At 41.3% G+C, this 21443-nt stretch overlaps 1 protein-coding gene across 1 annotated transcript in view; it reads right to left on the bottom strand.

Moving 5' to 3' along the window:
• The window catches only part of plxnb2b (plexin b2b), a 212566-nt gene extending 194590 nt beyond the window's left edge, over positions 1–17976 (bottom strand). The window contains exon 1 of the mRNA XM_058075676.2: positions 17433–17976. The gene's annotated coding sequence lies outside the window, so the exon portion shown is untranslated. The remainder of the gene's footprint in view (positions 1–17432) is intronic.
• Between the last annotated feature and the right edge of the window lie 3467 nt (positions 17977–21443).

Here is a 21443-nt window from a genome sequence, read left to right as displayed (position 1 = left end):
AGCACACAAGCGCTACTGTAATGAAAAAAGTCACAGATGAAATGGCTATATTAAAAAGATGGTTTGATAAAAATAGATTAAAAAAACAACATATAAATCAGTCTTTGGTAGCAAATGAGCTATTGGTACAAATGAAATCATATGAACGTTGAACGTCAATCACAATACTGTTGAAATTAGCTGAGAAACCTGGACTGTAGTCCTCTTTGCCAAGTCTACACAAGATAATGACTGTAATTAAAAGCTCCACTGACAGGGGATGACGTGCGATCTCCTCAGACAGGACGTGGAATAGAAGGAAATGCAGACCACAGGGCTGAAAAAAACCTGATGTGCTGACAAAAATTGGAGACTAGCAGTCAGGCTAGCATGTGTGAGGACTTGTAAATATTTCCCCAAGAAGAACACGTGGCTGGAAGTGTCATTTCTACCGAACCCAGTACTGCTCCCAAACTCTGGAACTCATTACCATTCGACATCCGAAATAAAGACCCAAAACTCTTCTGTTCAAGTCTACATACTGTTTGACCAGTCTATGCTGTTTTTTCATCTGCATCATGTCCAGTGTCCTTTGCTTGTCAGAAAGGTACTTATAAATTAAGTGTATTATTGTTGTTATTGTTATAAAACAATGTGGTATTTCAACGGTGGTGACAGCTGAGGGTTTTTTTGGGAACCTTAATTAAACCTAAATGAATACCGAAGTCACTCAGACTGTACACAAAGCACATGCACCACATATGAAATACAGCAATTAAGATATGAAATGAAGGAGAGACCAATTCCTTGCACACTGTATTCTTCCGCTGCACGCACCAAACAAGATCTCTTTCTTTTTGTACATTTATTGGGGTGTCTTTGTAACTAAACTAAAAACTAATAATAACAATACATTAATAAATCTTTGGCCAGATTCTAAAATTAGTACTTTGTTATAATGTAGTGGATATAAAAATCAAAAATACTAAATTCCATTTTTTTTAATTTTGTCATTTCTAACCTACAGTATATATTTTTTTTATTAATAATAATAATAATAATTTCCTTTTGAGGAATTATCATTTGTACAACAAAGTAATTTTACAAAGCCAAATTACCATATTTTCCAGGCCATTTTTTTCATGGTTTGGCGGGTCCTGTGACTTATATTCCGGAGCAATTTTTTTTCACGCTAACAGCCAGGAGAGGGCGCTCTTGTTGACATCATTTTATAAAAAATACGTCTGAGAAAGATGGAACATAAAAGAAAATCATATTCTGCAGATTACGTAAAGTAACAATGATTGTTACAAAAAAAGCACAAAAAAGTCAATTTAAACCTATATTTTTTCATGGTATTAATCATAATAATTTGAGACTATAATAAGTAAAATAAATCAATTCATATTGCAAATGACTAAGAAAATTATAGTTATATTAGTTATAAAATTATAGTTATTTTAAATTATAGTTCAATTAAAAAAGTACCAAAAAAAGTGAAAAAGAAATACTGTATGTTAAAACTAGTATTTATTACTAATGTATTGGACAAGCAATGTTTTTGAGTTGCAAAAAAAAAAAAAAAAACCATCAGAAGGAAAAAAGCCTAATGTAAAATATATATTAATTTCCTTCTATTGCTGATATTATCTATTTCAATATATTATTGCATGTCATTCTGAAAGTACAACTATTCCTCATTTTGTTGACCTCTTGAGTTTTTCCTCGCCTGTGATGAAAGCGCCCCAAAACAAAAGCTGTGTTGACGTTTACAGCACATCTACTGTGAAAAGAGGAATAGTCTGCCACGCTTCCTCAGTGGACATAAATAAACACGTTATCTGCATGATCATCACATGACTAACACGCCGCATTAAGTATAGGAAGGAAACGTCTGTGTCATATGCAAACTCCAGCAAAAGCAGCTTAAAAGTACTTGCTGAGAAATGAAAAAATCAAAAATCAAAAATGCTGTGACCGTAGCGCTTTGAAGCAGCCCAGATGAGTCAGTGAGGAATAACGCTCGTCATCAAGGCGAGAGTGAAGCTGGGGGCAAACGCAGACTCCCAAAACATAGACTTATGATGACACCTACATACATTTGCATTTCACAAGAAGCTTCCAAGCCCTTCGGGGGCTAAAGCATGATTAATATCCACGTTAGACCAGAGGAATTCCAAGTAGAGAGCGTGGATGAAAAAAGTCCCGCCTGCTGACACAGGAAACCATAGCGTGTGTGGTCCGGATGGATGTGTGACGACTCCAGGTGTAGGGTTTGTTTTTGTATATTCCGTAATGGCCGCCTGTCGGTCCGACTCTAATGTTGACAAACATTGAGAGGTGAATGCTTCCAGGCGGGGTTGCTGTCTGCCCGCCCAAGGTCAATAGCTAACTAAAAGGCCTGACTGGTAGCGCCCTACAAAAAATATGACCCTCGGTGGAGAGCACGCCTCTGCCAAAGCCAAACTATCCCAATTTGGATCGGCACCAAAGTGTACTGCTTTATGTATTCCCATCCACTGTATAAACCTTCATGTTGTCATAAACATTCATGGACTATTCATCGGAATTGATCACAGATTGGACCATATTTGGTAACCCAAGTTACTGTCACAAGTGAACAGACTATAGCGGGAGGGGGGCCAAAAGGGACCATTTGCTGTTTTTTGTTGGCCCACTGCATTTTCTGAATATTTTATTCCGATTAATAAAAAATCTGCAGTATTTTTACGAGAATTAAGGTAAAATATTAAAAGAAAACATTGTATTCTAATGAGAAAAAGCCATAATTTTACTATGTATAATATCATAATAGTAGGAAAAATAATGAAATGTTCATAGCGTAATGTTGAAATATTAAAGGAAGGCAAAGATTTTAAAAAGATTGTAATATTATGAAAAACAATCAAAGTAATAAAGAAACTTTTTTTTTGGAAATTTTGGAAAAAGTTATAATGTTAGGAGAATTTACTCAAATATTATCGGAAAAAGTCCAAAGAGGAGAAACATGAAATAATTGTACAATTGTACAGCAGAAAGAAAAAAAAAATAATGTATTAAGAGAACAAAAATCAAATGAAGTTGTCATATTATATGGAAAAATAATGTTATTTTAGTGCTGGAGTTGTAGAACTAGTTAGTAGAAGTAAAGTAGAACTGTTTAATTTAAGAGGAAAATAATTTTTAAAATAAATAAAATATTGCTTATTTCAATTTTTTTCACAAAAAATGTAATTAGTTGGAATTTTATTTTTAAATCACTGCAAAACATTGATTACATTCATTTAATTTATCTTTAATTGTCATTTAATTAATGAAGTAGAACTGCAGAAAAATTTTTTAAACTGTTTTTTACTGCTATAACATTTAATTGATCTTAAAATCTAATGATTTGAACATGTAAATAAAATGTATCATTATCATCAGAACCGTTTACATACACCCACCAATCATCTTAGAGAAAATGTAATAAGCATTTTTGTTAAACAGTAACAATATGTACGGCATGTTTTTACCACAAAATAATCTATTTCTTTCCTTATAAAATGTAATGTAATTTAAAAATATTAATAATTTGAATAAATGTTAAAATCCTTGCAAATTATTTATTGTTTTTAATTTATTTAACTGTTTAATTGTACTGCATCTTTAAATTAATTAAGCAGAACTATTTACTGACACTCAGCAAATCAGAAGAAAGAAAATGAAGATCTTTAATTGATAGGCATGTTTTAAAAAATATAAGAAATCAAATACAGAAAAGTAATAATTCTTGTCGAGTCATGCAAGTGTAAGCATGTGATGTACTGCAATGTAAATTGTTTAGCATGTTTGAAATACACTCAACCATGAATAGCCTCATTCCTCCACAGAGTTTCCTGAAAAAGTAGCCGTTCCATAATCCGACCAACAAACAAACACTGTAGCAATGAAAACATGACCTCGCTGGACCGGCCACTCAGCTAAGCCGCTGCACAAATTGCCTTTCACCTCCTCATATTTGCCACTTTGGCCTCTTTGTCCTGCCTTTATTGCTGCTCTGCTTCAGTCTGACTTATTCCCCGTCGAGTCACCCCGCTGCTACTGAGTCGTTCATTTCCAACACAAAGATCGATAAGCGATGCGCCTTATCGTATCAACGCCACTGTTGTCCGACTGAAATATTAGCAAACGGCGGCCACTGCCAAATGTCACTGTGTGAGGTTACGGCTGTATCTCTGGAAGGATGACCGCGTCTGAGGTTGGCCTCGCCGTAAAACGGGAAAATCCTTTCCAGATATGTAACGGAGCTGCTGACATTTCACTAGACTCTCGCTAACTCTTAGCAATTGCTGTATGAACACATTTTAATAGGTCCCTCTTGGATGATTGGTTGCCAAAAGGCCACCCTGATGCGCCTCATTTAACAGGACACCATGGTGACCAGAAGAAAAAAAATGTTGCGTATAAAAGGCAGACAATCTTATCTGCATTGGCTAATATCCCAGCGTGATAACAATAATATTAGCAGAAGAAACAGAGGTGATGTTGGCGCCTGTTTCTTGTCATTCATTCGGCATTAGATTCAACTGCTTTATTAAAATCACGGCGGCTTTGACTTTTAAAGTGCAAAAATGTCTCAGTGGAATCTTCTGGGTAGTATTATTATTCCTGCACCTCGGAAACCTGCTTGTCTTTGCATTTGGATTCAGGCAGACCGCAACTGAAGCTCCCACTGTGATTTATTATCACAAATTTGTGCAGAAATTCTTCAAATGAAACTCGCTTATACTTGAGAGGAGTCAGTTTGCAGCTTGTGAAAGCCGTCTACCAAGCTATTTTGACAACAGAGAGAATAAAATTGAGTACAGTCCTCAGCATTTTTACAACAGGGGACGATACTGTAGAAACGAAACTTGGGTGTGCTTTGGAGTAGTCAGTGTACTACTTACTATCCACGGAAACGCAACACAAAACCATTATTGTCTAAATAGCTGGCAACTCTAGTGATAAGCAAATCCTATTTCTAAATCAACTACATTCAAATTTAGAAAGTTATTGGCTGGCAACCAGTCCAGGGTGTACCCCGCCTCTTGTCAGATGGGATAGGCTCCATCATACCCCTGCAACCCTACTAGGATAAGTGGAAAATGGATGGATGGACTCATAGTTAGAGCCCTCCAGATATGAAATAACACCCCTATAGTCACCTTTGAACTCTCATTAGCGAATACATTGTAGTAGATATAATAGGAGAAGTGTGGTGAAGAAGGAGCTGAGCTGAAATGCGAAGCTCTCAATTTACCGGTGGATCTACGTTCCTACCCTCACCTATGATCATGAGCTTTGGGTAGTGACCGAAAGGACAAGATCTCGGTACAGCCAAAATGTGTTTTGTCCGTAGGGTGGCTACACGATAAGAAGCACTATCATTCGAGAGATGCTCAGAGTAGAACCACTGCTCCTTCACATTGAGAGGAACCAGCTGAGGTGGCTCGGGTAGGTATCTAGCCTGAATGCTTCTCAGTCGCCTCGCTGGGAGGTGTTCAGGGTACGTCGGGGGTCTCGGAAACGCATGAGGAATGCATGAGGATCAGCTTGGCAGAGCTGGACAAAGTAGCTGGGGAGATGGAAGTCTGGGCTTCCCTGCTTAGGCTGTTGCCTTCTCAACCTAACATCGGATAAGCGGAAGAAGATAATAAGAGAAAATACGACATAAATAAGACATAATATAGACACACACATTAGCACTGGGAGTGTTCCATGTTTCTTTGTACTTCCTGTTTTAGAGTACGACACGAATGCGTCTTCTGACTACCTTATATTTGTATTTGACTTCATTCATCCATTTTACAGGGCTCGACAATAACGATGTACCGATGGCCCGGGGTAAGTTAAAACAAAATTGGGGCAAGTAAATCCAATCAGTGATATTCCCGTGGGGCAAGTGCACTTTGGCATGCCATACTGCCAAGAGTTATTTTAAAAGCGGTTCTTGTTGGGTGTTGGTAAAACACAAACTGCGTAATTCCAGTGGTAATTTGCAAACCAATCCTTGCAAATCTTGAAATGGACCAATCAGAATCCTTTATTTAGACCCGTTACTTAGTTTTACCCACACCCGTTCTTGTTGGCGATCAACCAATCAGCGATGGTTTCACTAGGAAAACATCTATCATGTCGTCCCTGCCAACATGGTCTAATTCTTCAACAACTTGTGAAGGAAAACAGCAAAAAGTGATGAACCAGTGCCTCCTAAACAAGTATTTTATTAGCGGCAGCAAATCAAATGATGGCACAGGTGAGTGAATCACATTGCTGTGACAATTTGAAGTGGTCACAATGAAACACCACCGATTAGATCCAATACCAAGTGCTGATTTTGCACAAGCTACAAAATCTAGCGCTTCCATTTCTCTGTGGATTTTTCTCACCTTTGCTTCACAAATTATTGTTTGACCATTGAGCATTTTTTTCTGGATTCAAAACACTTTACTAGTACACAAATGTGTCTATTCAATAATGTTTCATTGTGGTGCACAACTTCTAAAAGGCAAAGTGCCTAGAAGTCTCTTGACAATCCAGATTTCCATGCAACGTCATGATGTAGGAAAACAACCACAAGAAATAATAATCATTTCATCTTTATTTGAGATTCTCATGCGATGCCACAAAAATGAGATGATATCATTATGGCAGTCTTTTCATTTTACATGGGGCAAGTTGGGGCAAGTAGTTCTCACCTTAAGGATTCCCCTTGGGAAAGTCATTTTGGTTTTTAATGTAGAGCCCTGATTTTAGCAATTTTGTTAACTATCTGTCCACACAGATGGTGGTTTGCGGCGTTGACACGACTGACGTATTGACAACTAGATGATGCAATTTAAGTAGAAATTGCTTGTGAATGCTGAAGCTGTAGATGAAAATGTTGAATGAATGTTGAAATATCCGAGAAATGCGTTGACCTCGACTTACTAAGGATCGGCCCAGCAACCATCAGGTTGTGAGACAACCTGCAGCCATGCCGCCAAACACAGAATAAGCAGAACCTTATACGTGATGTTACATGTCAAATACATTTCCAGCTATTTTTGTGTGCTGCAGTTCAGGAGTAGAGAAGATAGCAAACAAATACAGTGAGAAGTATCACTAACTACTGGCCAGGTAAGCCCATTACAGCATTTCCACTTGTTCTTGCGGGCCCTTTTTACATGGGGAATGTTTTGACGTTCCCATTTATATGAGGCTGATGTCATGTAAACGTTACTTCTGCACAGTGTTGCACTTTCACTTCAACTTCAACTAAGCAAAGAAGATGGAAACATACTTACGCATAAACTCCATATTTTGGTACGTACCATCCGGGGACACATCTGTTGGAAGTGTTTTTTGGGTTTTTTGTTTTTTTTTTTAAAGGAGCCATCTGTTATTAAAATGGTTGCATGGTGCCACATTCTGCAAGTGAAGGACTCCTGTGATCCATGTGGTGCTTTATCTCCGCTATAAAAGTTCCACATGCGCACACAGCTTATCTCACTCTCCTGTCCTCCTTGGTACGCCACCACGGTACCGTGCCCCCACCCCCACAACAACCCCTCTCCACTCTCTCTTTGCTCCCCCAGGTTGCTGTGACCTTCATCCAGCTGCTACTGGAGCAGCGACTCCTCGTGCATCTGTCACCCCACCAGTCCTGGCTGGCTGATGCTCACATTCCGTATACTTCATAATTAATCGCCCAGTGTGCATGAAAAGAAAAAGGGGGGAAATAGCAGTAGGGAATAACGGGTGGGGGGGTTGACACTCAACAGCATTAACATAAAGCAGCTGGATGTCGTATTAGCTGTAAAGCCGAGGTGATAATTAAAAAATAATCTGGGATAGAGTCACCTGGTCAGTTTGGGAATGAGATGTGAATGACAAATGTGAAGTGACAATGATAAATAAAATGTGTCGAGCACGCTGGTGTCTTCGCTAGAACACAAACACCCTAGTCAAAATATAAGGTTTCACAAAGAGAAGCTGCAAAAACGACTGAAAGTGCTGTCGTATGCATGCCAGGCCAGTAGGTGGAGACATCATTTGTTACAGAAAGGCCATAACATAACATACAGTATGCAATACTTTCATAGTTAGAGCACAATTTTTATCATTATCAGGGCCCTGCAGACATACAATAACACCCATAGAGTCACCTTAAAACTCCTATTATTCTTTGTTTACACCACATTGCACATTGCTAACACAAAGGCTATGGAATCACAACAGACAGCTGCTGCCTCCTATTGATTTATTCTAAACTTGATGGGTTTCAAACAGAGGGAAGAAGGACAAAGTAAGAATCCAAAAACGTACCACTTCCACATGGAATGAGAGAACTGTTTTCACTCTATCATGTCAGACATGCCATGGCTGACTCCATGCAGTGTGACAGTAATGTAATGTCGTGTAGTGTCTCATCAATGTAGAATTACCACAATACTACATATGACTTATCTTTCAATATTTTATGACTTATAATAGGCCCTCCCATAGTTGACCCACAATCATTTATTTTATTTTATTTTATTAATATTTAAAAAAAAACAGGCTAGAGTGAGGGGTGATGTTGGAAGCACAAAGTGGATAGTAGAGTCGTAAATGTTGCAGAATACAGCAGCATTACAAGTAGAATATCCCCACTATTGACCCACCTTGAAGCCCCCGTCCTTGTGAAAGCCACCTCTCTGAAGGAGGCACGTCACGGCGAGCTGCCAAATCCAGCACGGCCGTGCTACATTTGCACAGAAAGAAAACATCCATCCAATATGTTCAACGCTCAGATCAGTTTGTTTTGCTGCTTCTTCTACGCATTAGGCTGTGCTGTTTAACATCGCCCGCCGCCTCTCAAGTGTTTAAATGGAGATTCCCATCACCATCCATGCCAAACTCAATTATCAAAGCACATGAAAAAAATACATGAGCATGCCACTTTTCTCTACTGCCAGTGCAAGATCTCCTGGATTGGAATCAAGGTGAAGATCCTCCATAGCTCGAATGTCGGTGGGATTGGCTGCCAGTGTTGTGACCAGAGAGTAAGAGATACCAGTTGGCATTAGGACTGTCACACCGAGGACAGTGGAGAGACCATGGAAGCCGAGGCAGATGTTTGTACAGTGGACGTGTATGTCAATGGCGCACAGTTCTCAGCAAGGCAAACACAAAGGCGCTGATAGACAACAAACACTGCCTTTGTCAACAGATGGCACAGCTGTGTTTTGTTTTTATTGATTATTTTCCCAAAGGTTCCCCCCAAAAATGGCATGACATGGTGTCTGAAAGCATCACACCCACATTTACACATTGCTCTTCAATGCCTCATCAGGTATAGCAGGAGTAGGGACGTGGTACATGGCACCGGAACCGCCGCATCAGGCCTCTTGACACCAAAAGCTCTGCATGTTGGGCTGGTTTGAGCAGACCGATTCGTGCCCAAGCACGGCAGACTTCCCTCATTGGCATGGTTGGAAGAGGTGGGCCAGGGCAGAGCACAATCTAATCAGTTCTATTAAAGAAGTCCTCTTGCCAACTGCCATAATGAACCATGGAAGTTTGTTGATGTGAGTAGCAGCAGCAGAACAGGAAGTAAGCATGTGGCCATGAATATGGTTTGTCCGCATGTACGTATGAAAAAAGATCCAATTCTAAACACGATTTAAATTTGTGTGCGTCATAAAGACGTACCCTACCATTAAGTACCATTAAGTATTTAAAAACAGTCGCCACCTTGTACAAAAGAAAAACATTGGTACCTCAGTTAACATCTTCCCCAGTGAGCACATTTTTCAGTTAACATCCAAAAGTTTTATTAGAAATTTGCCTTGACTTTAGCGTCCAAAATAACGTCTGGTTTGTTCACGGAGCCATCTAGGATCATGCGCACTAGGAATGTCTCGATCCGATCTGCAGGATCGGGATCCAGCTGTATTTTTGAAGGTCAGGCTTCCACCCCGAGATCAGGCCGATCTGATTGCCGTATCAAGGTCATAACAAAGGGCTACACCTCAACACAACACCTCCATGCAGACATGTCTGTGGTGTACCGTGGTGACGTTAGTTTCACTTTGGACACTGAATATTAAGCTCCGTAGCTACAGCGGTAATTCCCCCTCATTGTGCCCAAACTGCTGTGTCGCGGTGCGGAGAGCTCCCACTGGAAATGCCGCTCTAACTGCTGATTAATTCTACAGACCGTCATTGAATTACTATTGAGGCTAGTTTGTTTTTTAAAAAAGTGATATATTCTAAATCACACCAAAAATGGATCTATAGTAAATGTGTGTCTGTGCTGTGTTTTCGTGGCTCAATCAGGCAGGCTTTCAGGAGCAAAATGCGAATGAAAGGGTTGAAAACCCTGTATTTGTGTCCCTTATTATTTTTTTCCCCACTCGCAAAGTCTAATTTTTAGGTGCAGATGCGAATGAATTGGTTGCACTGTACAGCTCTGTACTGGATAAGAACTTCTGTGAAATAGACAAATTAAAATTCAACTAGAATTATTGTCCATAAAATGTGCATTGTGCTAGAATTTTTAGGTGTCTGGAACAAATTAATAATACTCCAATTGTTGTCTGTAATTTGGTTTGATTAGAGTCTGTTTTGGTTTGAGTCATTCTAGAATAGATTAATGATGTTAACCAAGGCACCACGGGAATGAGAATGACTCAAAATAAGACTGGAAATAGTCCGAGAAATTTTTGTTATACAACAGAACAGAAGTGAGGTGACAAGCAAACGTGGTGAAGCACAGACACTCAGAGTGGAGATGGTCTCCTCTCGAAGATCATAGCGTTTTCCCCATGAGCTTCTCCTAACTTTTTTGCACCAACAGCACCCACTACAGCTTTATATCATTCAAAATAATACTAGAGGAAGCCCTGAGTGTCGGACGGCTCGGGGTGGAAAGCAGCAATGCTGCTCTGGGAGGTAAAAGTACAGCTTGGCCGTGATGATGATTGGGTTTGGACGCCTGCAGACAGAAACGTTTCAAACACCATTGAAGTTCAATGCGGCTGAGGCGGAGTGGTTCAGGGGCAGTTTAAAACCACATGATTCTTTGCGCAGAATGCAAACAACTGTTTCATTTTGGGTGCTTGTTTTGAAGACCAAAAACATCCAAAACAAAACAAATCATCTGAAAAAAGGGACATTCTTCCAAGCAAGTCTGTTAGAGTTTCCGCGTAAATGCTCAAAATGGTCTTTTTCACAACTAAAGCAACAATGGTGAACCGCTGGGATGCAAGGTCCATTCACAGCACCTTTTGAAAATATCAATCCAATGCGATATCAGCACAAATGTTGCGTGAATGCTTTTTTTCCGGGTACTCGGCTGATATAATCCAATACTACTTTGCTGCTGCGATCGGGCCGATGTCAATATACTATGTGCGCAAGTGTGACACTCACTGAAGAGTTGGCTGGGACAAAGCATGTGGGTCGGCCTGTCACAATAACACATTCTGCTGGATGATAATTGTCCTACAAATGATTGTCAATAATTGATATTTTTGACAATATTTTTTGGAGACTATTTGGAGAATATTTTTGACATTAATTATATGGCATAGTATGGAGAGTACATGGTATCAAAGCACAAAACTTTAATTTCTCAAGAGTATTCAACATTATCATTGGAAGAGCTTTTAAATAAATTAAACAACAATAATACATTAAACAAGCAATAAAAGACAAAAAAATACTCTCAGTCACTCTCTTTGGCAAAAATTGCACTTCAATAAAAATTACCAAAATAAAAATAGACAAATGCAAACGTAGGGAGCGATACTGTCTATGAGCGTACACCATTTTCCTCTTTCGTTTATATTTACTTTGCCGACCAAACCCCTCAGTGAGTGTTGACAGTTGGGATGAAGGCTCCGTTCCACCTGTTGTATGCCTCCTAGCCAACATATTGGTTCATTCCGTTCACCTAACCGAAATATTCCCACACTGGAGCTGTGGCATTCACCTTAGAAACCATTGTTTTTGTGCCTTCATTCATGTTAGCATATGCTAGCTCATGAGGCTAACTTGCATGGAGGCTGGGCTACCAGTGAGTGCTAGCTGCTAGTGCAGAGTGAACCCTCTTGTCATCCAGCCTGTGTGGCAAAGAGAAACCTGGAAAACAAACATGTATGCACATGTCAATTTATCGAGGCCGGCAAAATTATAAACTTTGTTGTTGTTTTTGTTTTTTAATTGTTCAATTAATCATGACTACATTATGGCTACTACATTGGGTAATAGGAGGGTAAAGGTAACTCTACGGGTGGTATTTCATGTCTGTTATGTCGTGTCTAATAATGTTAAAACTGTATTCAGAAAGTTGTAAGTAATAAAGAAATTCACTTATCACTGTTGGGTCTAGAACCAATCGACTGTGATAAATGAGGGATTACTGTAAAGCATAATCATATACCCGCACCACTCAACTCTCTCACTAAATCCGGAAAGTACAGAGAAGAGCAAAAGCAATAAGGTGCAAACGACAAATTATGAGCTACTTTTAAACATTAGGGTGCGCGACCATTGCTGGGTTAAAGCTAAGCTGTTTTGCATTTTGCCCGCTCACTGCACCCAAAATGCATGTGTACCCGTCCCTGATTATGGTGTACCGTTACAAAAAAAAGAATGTCCTAAAAGGTGATGCTAATCAGAGCCGAGCAGTGACGGCCAGCGGCAAGCTGGAGTCCTCCAAAAGAGTTGAGGGAGTAAGCACAATAGTTAACGCCATCACACCTTGGAGGCTCGTCACACTTTATCTCTTATCTATCCCGACTGGGGAGAAGGGGAGGGGGCGCTAAAGTGCTGAGTGGAAAGGGTGTCATGGGAGGTTGCACTGGTCATGGGAGGTTCATGCTGTGTGAAGTGCAAACAATGCCGCACTGGAATGAGGCGGTAAGATAGAGATAGAAAGGAAAGTTTGGAAGTGGGGGAGGTTGAGGTGAAGTCCAAGGACAAGGGTGGCACAGATAGGATCAGAAATCCACCTCAGCGTGACCTGCCTCCGTCATAGGATAATCCTTCGACATGAAAAGATGAGCCAATCTCCAAATCTGAAGGAAATCTCTCATGCCCAGATTCCTGCACCGACGCCTAATGCCAAGGTGACACGCCCTTCACGGGTCTGTCAATGTGTGCTCGACATACGCACCCGTGGCTTATTTCCTGACCCTTTTGTGACGGCTTATAAAATGCATTCCTGACTGGTTGGTCAAACGTCTATCAGACTATCAGACTCAAAAGTAGGTCTTATATTAATGATGACATGATGATGATTTAGGTCACATCCTGCTTGCTTGTGTGAGCGCGAGCAGGAGATTATCTTGTAATTCTAAATGAGCTACTTGCCATCAACCAATTGCATAAACACTAATCATTTATCCGCACGTTTTACGGCGTTTTCTTCTTCTTTTTTGGGCTATATACAAGCTGCTGGGGACAGTGGGGATTGCTTGTTGCTTGCAAGGATTATGGTTTTTATTTTCAAAATGAAAATGACAGAAGTCAGTAATCCAAAGCAAAGCAAACAAAGAAGATGAGGATTCAAATTGACCTCAAAAAACAGCAACTTTAAATAAGTCTCGGAGGTTCCACAGTACTGTATTGGAAGTGTGTTATCCTTGATGCTGGAACGCCGTTACGTGTGCATGGAACTTTAATGCTAATGAGCTGTGTGAGTCTCCAAGAAGTAACAATGTAATGCTGCAATTGTCCAACGTAATAGATACCGCAGACACTGTTCCGTCGCTCCATAATGGTTCTTTACTGTTTTGCTGATATTTTAGTTCATTCACATTCACAACAGTGCTGGGAATGTTAATGTAAAACATATATAAGAATAGTATCAGCGCTGCCTGACAAAGTGTGTCCGACAATGAGTGTTACTCCATTGGCAAATGAGGTTTTTGGAGCACCAGCAGCGCCTACTCTTACACGGTAAGTCAGGGGTCTCCAGCCAGTAGATCATGAGCTGCCAGTAGCTCCTAACCACTTTTCAATTAGCTCCTCAGAAACTTCATTCATTTATTATCAACTCCTATACCCACTAACTTAGAAAGTGTTGTTGTTGTTGTTGTAGTCAGGAAGTACATTGGGAATGTGACAAATCATAGCAGAGTGAGCGTGCCCAGAGGCAGGCCATGGTTGGAATAAATGAAAACAGACCATTTTGGTGGGAAGCACAAATACAAGGAAATAGAACTGGAATAGGTGCAGATTCTGGAAGATCTAGAAAGTTTGCTGTGCGGGTTATTGTATGTAGCTGCTCTATAGGGGTCCACAACTAAATACAAAGGGTCAAAAAATGAGCATAATAGGTCCCCTTTAACATGAGACTATACCATTGTAACATTTAAAAGGTCAGACAAGTGTAAAAAGCATAATAGGTTCCCAACATACTCTAATGGTTGACATACTCTTCACTAGTCAACTAATCGTGGCAGTACTAATACTAAGTCACAAAAGCTGCCCAATCAAGTCCTTACTTTACGTGCATGTTCTTTACAACCTTTGATCCTATGACAAAAATACCAGCGGAGATACTGAGCGAACCGCATCAGAGTACCCAACCACAAGTGTGGACACAGTCCAAGAGAAAAGCACAATACTAAAATGGACGTTAAGCAGCCAAAACATTCAGGAGCATAAAAGCAGAGTGCTCAATAATACTCTGGTTGGTCAGACACATTTCATTGCATCCAAAAATAGTCCTGAGTGGATGGAACCACAAAGTTTCATTTCCAGAGCGCAGTGACCTACTACTACTAAAAAAAAACAGACACATGGAAATGACTGTCTTGTGCTGGTATAAGAACATATGAACTTTCCTTCTGCTTTTGGGATTGTTTTGCACAAAACTGAGTCTCCTCTTGCTCGAATCTGATGAAGGTACGCTTGCCTTGCCTAGCGCCAGGAGAAAATATTTATCGACACTCTCCTTGCGAAGATAAGGTGTCTCTGTTTATTCAGAGTGAAGGAGATAAAACCTGAATGAAGCCTTGTTGCTGCGACCGGTTGGGGGCGAGGCGAAAGCTGAGGAGGTAGTGTGCGTGTCCGTGTGAGCAGATGGCCTGTATTGGAAAAGCATCCTTTGCTCGGTCCGGACGCTGAAGGCGCTAACCCCCACTCCAACTCTCCACCCCACCCCAAGACTGCCAGCACCAGCAGCAGTCTTTCCTGCTTCCACATGCCCCCAGCCGCGTTAATCCATCCCTCAGCGAGGTTGTTTGTATAATGTTATTTAAAAGGAAGTAATCTGCAGTAGAGGGGGAGGCATGCGACGTACAGTAGGCCTCTACTCAATGCACGCATGATGTCTGATGTGCCAAGAAAGAGGACTATTTACCAGACAACAGAGGACTGTTGAGGGCTGCGGAGATGCACGCTGACAGAACCACGCAGGAAACTGTGCCGTTTGTGAATAGCGCCTCTGTCTGCTTTATCTCCGCAACAGACAAGAAGCAACGGCATGGGGGGGTGGAGGTTGAAAGAGGAAAAAACAAACAAAACTCGCTTCTGCAAGTGTTGATGTCGTCCAGAAGTGGACATGACCAAAACGACAGCAAAAGCATCCTCTCGTCTCGCAGAGGTTTCTTTTTAGGTGATCAGTTGCAGTTGCAGGTAGAAGGTTGGATCAGGTAGAAGGGGCGGGGGGGCTCGTTTCCCTGTCCAAACACTCCGCTGAGAAGGTACAAGTTTGCACATGTAACGGCTACAACCATGCCTCGACACACTTTTAGAAGTGCCCTTGACACTTTATGACTCTTTCTTACAGAAAACATGCGAAGTTGCTACATCATAGTAGAGCTAAGGCCCTTAATGGACAGAAGCGATTACGCAAACACAGTTAATTGCTTGGTCCGCAACATATCAAAAAAGTGGAAATCCATCACTATTTTCCCAAGTTAAAGCCTGTTTTGGCCAAAACACAAAGATAATAGGTTTGTTTACATGGATGACTAAGGACATTCAAAAAAATTCATTCCGTTAAATCAAAAAAACATTAATCGAATACCAAAATATTTATTGATTATCTGGATAATGAATTGATGCAGCACTGTTATCCATACAACCTCTTTATGAGCACCAAACATGACAAAAATCCGATGCGATAATCTGCACTCAATTACTCGCATTTGAAGTTGCAGCTTCCCCCCCACATCATAATCTTACACTAATATCCGACCCTCCATTAAAAAAAAATCAACCAGGCTTTGCTACACATCTTAAAATCAAGCTCCGACAAGTATCTATCAGTCAGCTACAGTCGCAAGAGTTGTAAGTTCACTTTGACTTCAAACCTAGCATGATGTTGCTGTTAAAATGTGAGTGTAATGTTAGCACTTTAGCTCACGCAGCCATGCTATTGTTGCAAAACGTTTGTGTACTCCTGTCCCACTCGTTAACGTTACGTCGTTGTAATTGATATATGGCATCGATACGCTGTATGAGTGCAGACACTTATGAGCTTTAGAGCCACACACAGTAGGGCTCACTAAAAGCGCTTTTAAAGTGTCAGGGAGAGGTTTTGGACAACAAACCTCCAAAAATATAACACAATATGGCTGCACGACGGCTGAGTGGTTAGCACGCATCTCTGTGTGGAGTTTGCATGTTCTCCCCGTGCATGCGTGGGTTTTCTCCGGGTACTCCGGTTTCCTCCCACATTCCAAAAACAAGCTAGGTTAATTGGCCACTCCAAATTGTCCATAGGTATGAATGTGAGTGTGAATGGTTGTTTGTCTATATGTGCCCTGTGATTGGCTGGCCACCAATCCAGGGTGTACCCCGCCTCTCGCCCGAAGACAGTTGGGATAGGCTCCAGCACCCGCCGCAACCCTCGTGAGGATAAGCGGTAGAAAATGAATGAATGATCCACATGTCAACCTTCTTAAAAAGGCAGTGTGAAAAGCACTCAAGACACAAACGGTAGCCTGAATGAGAGTCCTGCATGCCTTTTCATGTTTTAAAAGTAGCTGTACAACAAGTGTTTTATAGCATATTATGACGCTCTAAGGCAATATGTGACACCTCTGGCATATACATCACCTCCAAAAGTGCTACCTAATGAACGCTAATGGCAGATACTACAGTCTTGCTGCACTTACAAGTGCATCATATGATCATATCGTGACGTACATTGGATTTTTTTGGCATATTTAATTAAAAAACTGTTAAAATATTGTGAGTGTCTGCATCTGTGCAACATTGTGTACTGTACATGTGTGTATATGTATGTAAATGGACATCACATGACTCTTGGGAATGCTTGTGAAATTGAATAATTACTGTATTGTGTGTGTGTGTGTGTGTGTGTGTGTGTGTGTTGAGCTACAATGCTAACGCTATCCAAACTTGCAACAATCAAGCACCACAGTCCGGCATGGATGCTGAAGTGCTACAAGCAAATAAAACGCCTTGAATGTTCTCGAACTCACCTCTGCGAAGGGACGGCAACAGTCCAGGAACCGAAGAAGAAGCAAGTTCACATCCTCCTGAGGGTGCTTCTTGAAGAAAGGCACTATTCCTCTGCAAACTAGCTCCAACCAGGAAGGCGACACGGTAGGAAGGAGCAGGAAAAAAGATGGGGAGGGGGGAAAAGTATTCGACAAATGGCAACGTCTTCTTGTTTAATGTTCTTCTACGCCCATGGTGACTTCCACCAGGTGTGCTTCCTGGGGGTGCGACACCTGTGGGAGCCGCGCTCAAGAGCTCGCCTCGCCCGCCATCGCACGCGGGGATCCGGGTAAGGAGACGCGGAAGAAGAGGTGGTTGTGGCGGTGGAGGATGGGGTCTGTGTGGCACGAAGTGGCCGACTGACGATGGTACGCGAGCGGCTGCGGAGAGGAGCGAGCTCCCGGTGTGAGTCCTGCTGCTGCACGGAGGAAGAATGGGGAGAAGTGTGGAGCAGGGAGACACAAACTCGACTGACTGACTGACTGACTGAGTTGGGATGTCTGTTGACTCGCTGGAATGTTTTCCGCGGGCGGTGGGAGCGGCTGGCAGGCAAGAAGGCAGTGATCAGCCCCGGCGCAAGAGCCAACCAGAGAGGAGGCCTGACTAAGGAGGGGGCGGTTCCTGGGAAGAATCATAGGCACTGTATTACTGAAAAAGTTACATTATTTTACAAGGGAGCAGCACTGTCACACGACACGGTCATTGACTAGACTTGAGTCTTCTCCATAAGAACGCGAGTGGTTTGCTGTTTTTAAGAATGTAGTCCAAAATAGTCAAAGATGGGCTGTGTGAGGTGCTTCGCTGTTTTCTGGTATCATCCCAAAGATATTAGATCCTTAAATCAAAAACAGCAATGCAATATTGTTGTGTAAGAAGGTAACCCAGCAACCCACTTTTGTTTAAAAAAGATATTTGACTTATGTCCTTAAAACAGACGAGCTCTCCTAGATCTTTGACTAGTGTTTTTGAGGTAAATTCCTAAAAACGGCAAAGCATTTCTGTTAAGGAGATCTGTTCCTCACATTTTTCCAGTAGATCCTTAAAAACAGCAGAGCCGTCCTGTCATATACAAGATTTTTTTTGTTATTTTTAACATAGATTCAAGGAGCACAGTGATCCAGCATTGATTTTAAGAAAGTAGATTCCGAAAAACAGCAAAGCACTCCTCTCGTGTAGAGGATCTTACACTACCATTTTTGTAGTAGATTCCTAAAAACAGCAAGGTGCTCCTGTTATGGAGAAGATCTTTAACTCAGAGTGGATCCTTAAAACCAAGAGTGAGATTCTGTTTTTAAGGATTTACTGCAAAAACATGATCTTCTACAAACAGGCACATTTTGGGCATCTGCTGCCAAAAGAATCCTTTAAAGATGTACAAGTAATACAGCATAGCTCTGCTGTTTTTGAGGATCTCCTGCAAAATTGCTAAACATTCCCTATATGGCAGAGAACATTGCACTTTTTAAGGATCTACTTCAAGCACGTGAGTCAAAGATCTACAAATAGGACTGTGTTCCAGTTTTGGGGCTTCGGCTGCAAAAACAACAACAACAAAGATCTTCTATATGACAGCAGCACTGGTTTGGGGGATTTACTACAAAACAGCCAATGCTTCCAACAATTTATTTTAAATTCTTGAAGTTTCTGTCTTGCTGATTAAAACACCTGACGGGTGTTTTTAAACCGCATGACATTTAAAACTATTTTTCTCAATCAAACAGTGCCCTTATGGCATAAATTAATATTGTTATCTTTCCAGTACTTGCACATTTGCACTGTAATTATGATTTATCATAATTTATTATCTAACCCCTTTGTTCGGTCCTTAAATTCAGCTACTCTGCACCATGATCTCACAGAACACTTTAGCATATTCTACCTTCCTTATTTTGAAGTTCCCATGTAGGCTGTGTCAATGTTATTGCAATGCATGGTTGTCGAAGCGTGCCCATGAGCAATAACACAGACAAGCACATGCATATGTCGCTTAGAAACATGATAAAACATGAAAATGATACACGGGACCTCAAATGAAGGGTCCTGCTGCATTGGCAATGTTGCCCCCGCCCATGGGTTGGGTGCCAGTGGGTTGCTCTAAGCTGTTTTGTTGCATTATGGGCAACAATTGGATCCTTGTCATTGCAGTACGTGACATGCTATAGCTTAGTTGCTAGTTTTACCATTTTCGACTTAGTCATGTGTCAAAAAGCAATTAAAAAGCAATTTGTGAAGCTAGTTTGTGAGGTTAGTTTGCAGCATACCTCAGGGGTCAATCCTGGAACTACAACTGTTTATATACAATGTAAAGGACAGTTAGTACTATTTGCAGAACACATTTCTTCCCAAAATGAGTCTCTTACTGTTTCACCTGGAGTCCAATATCATATTAGGCACTCTAAATTGTGTAGCTCCTGTCCTGACACCGTGCCTCGGTGTCATTGAGTGATTTATAGGCATGCAAATGAGATTTGCGGCACAGAAGGATCGGGGGAACTGGCGACCCAGCGCTGACGCCGGCACAAAGCTGGCAGAGATTCACACCACGAGATGGGGAGATGGCCTTCACGGGTCCTGATGTTGACTGATGAGCTCCGGGAGTATCTAGGCCAAGCCAGGCGAGTGTCAGGCAGACAGGCGCCACCGGACGCCAAACACTCCCCCCGATCAACAGACATTGGAAAGCCATTCGGGTTTGTAGTGTCCAAACCTGTTTTGTCTGAACAGTAATGAGTTCTGCTCACGCTTGGAACGTGTACAAGCCCATGGGGATGTCGCTAAGCTAAGTGAAAGCTCTCTAAATCCCCCCTGAAGTGGAATAGAAGTTGTAGCACAAGATAGCTTGAATGTGATGACATATTGATCTGTGCGCTCGGAACCCCCCCACCCACCCACTTGCAACTTCCCCATTGTGTGCCACAAACAGCCATATGTGCGATCACGTGACGCTATTTGTCACTGAGGGGAAATGTCCGACTATCAACACAATACAGCAGCTAATTTATGACACAGCAAATCTGTAGTCTGCTGTGATGTAGTGGACATGCACTCAAGGTTCAGGCCCCAGCATGGGTGCTGTGGGATTATATTGCCCCCTATTGGCAACATCCTGAATGGTACCTTTGAAGCTCACTGACAAGAAGTGTTGTTTTGTCTGTGGATTCAGTCTTCTGATTAAATTCATTCATTCATTCATTTTGTACCACTTATCCTCACAAGGGGGTGCTGGAGCCTATCCCAGCTGTCTTCGGGCGAGAGGTGGGGTACACCCTGGACTGGTGGCCAGCCAATCACTGGGCACATATAGACAAACAACCATTCACACTCACATCTGATTATATTATCTGAAAAAATTATAACTGCACATGTTAGGTTTACGGAAGACTACATTTTCTTTTATGCTTACAAAAAATATGCATATTCTTTTTTGAAGACTTGAAATTGTTGATGCTTGATATTGGTATACCCATATCCAGGATGCCGATATTGTCCAGTAGTTTGTTATTAATACTGACATCAATCAAACTCAACAAAACAGTCATTAAAAATCTTACCATGTTCTCCTAGCATCAACAAGCAAGACAGGTTTGACCAAATAAAATCATATAAACAATAAGTATCCAAAGCCCATCCAATAGCTGTCCTATGTATCTTTGAACGTGAACTGATGAAGCCTGCTCAGAATAGAGGCAGGATGTCTTCTAAGACACCCTGAATCGTACAGTTGCCGTGGATTCAATGCTTAAAGGCTTAAATAATAAACAGGACAGCTCTTGTCCTATCCTATCGAGTCTTTGAGCATGAACTGATGAATTCTGCTTGGGATGAGAGGTGAAACATCTTCTAAGAGAACCCGGACAGTCCAGCTGCCATTGATTCAATGCTTGAAGACTTCATAGGTCAGCACTTGCCCTGTCCTGGGCAAGGGGATTTTATTTATGGAGCTCAGATTGTACACAGGGTATTTCAAAGTGAGCTCCAGAAAAGAAGGGTAA

The sequence above is a fragment of the Doryrhamphus excisus genome, linkage group LG1 (assembly GCF_037039965.1).
Source record: "Doryrhamphus excisus strain RoL-2023G ecotype Guam linkage group LG1, RoL_Dexc_Guam_v1.1, whole genome shotgun sequence".
Lineage (NCBI taxonomy): Eukaryota > Metazoa > Chordata > Actinopteri > Syngnathiformes > Syngnathidae > Doryrhamphus > Doryrhamphus excisus.
Note: the sequence above shows the minus strand (reverse complement) of the source record. Positions and strands in the feature narration are given on the sequence as shown.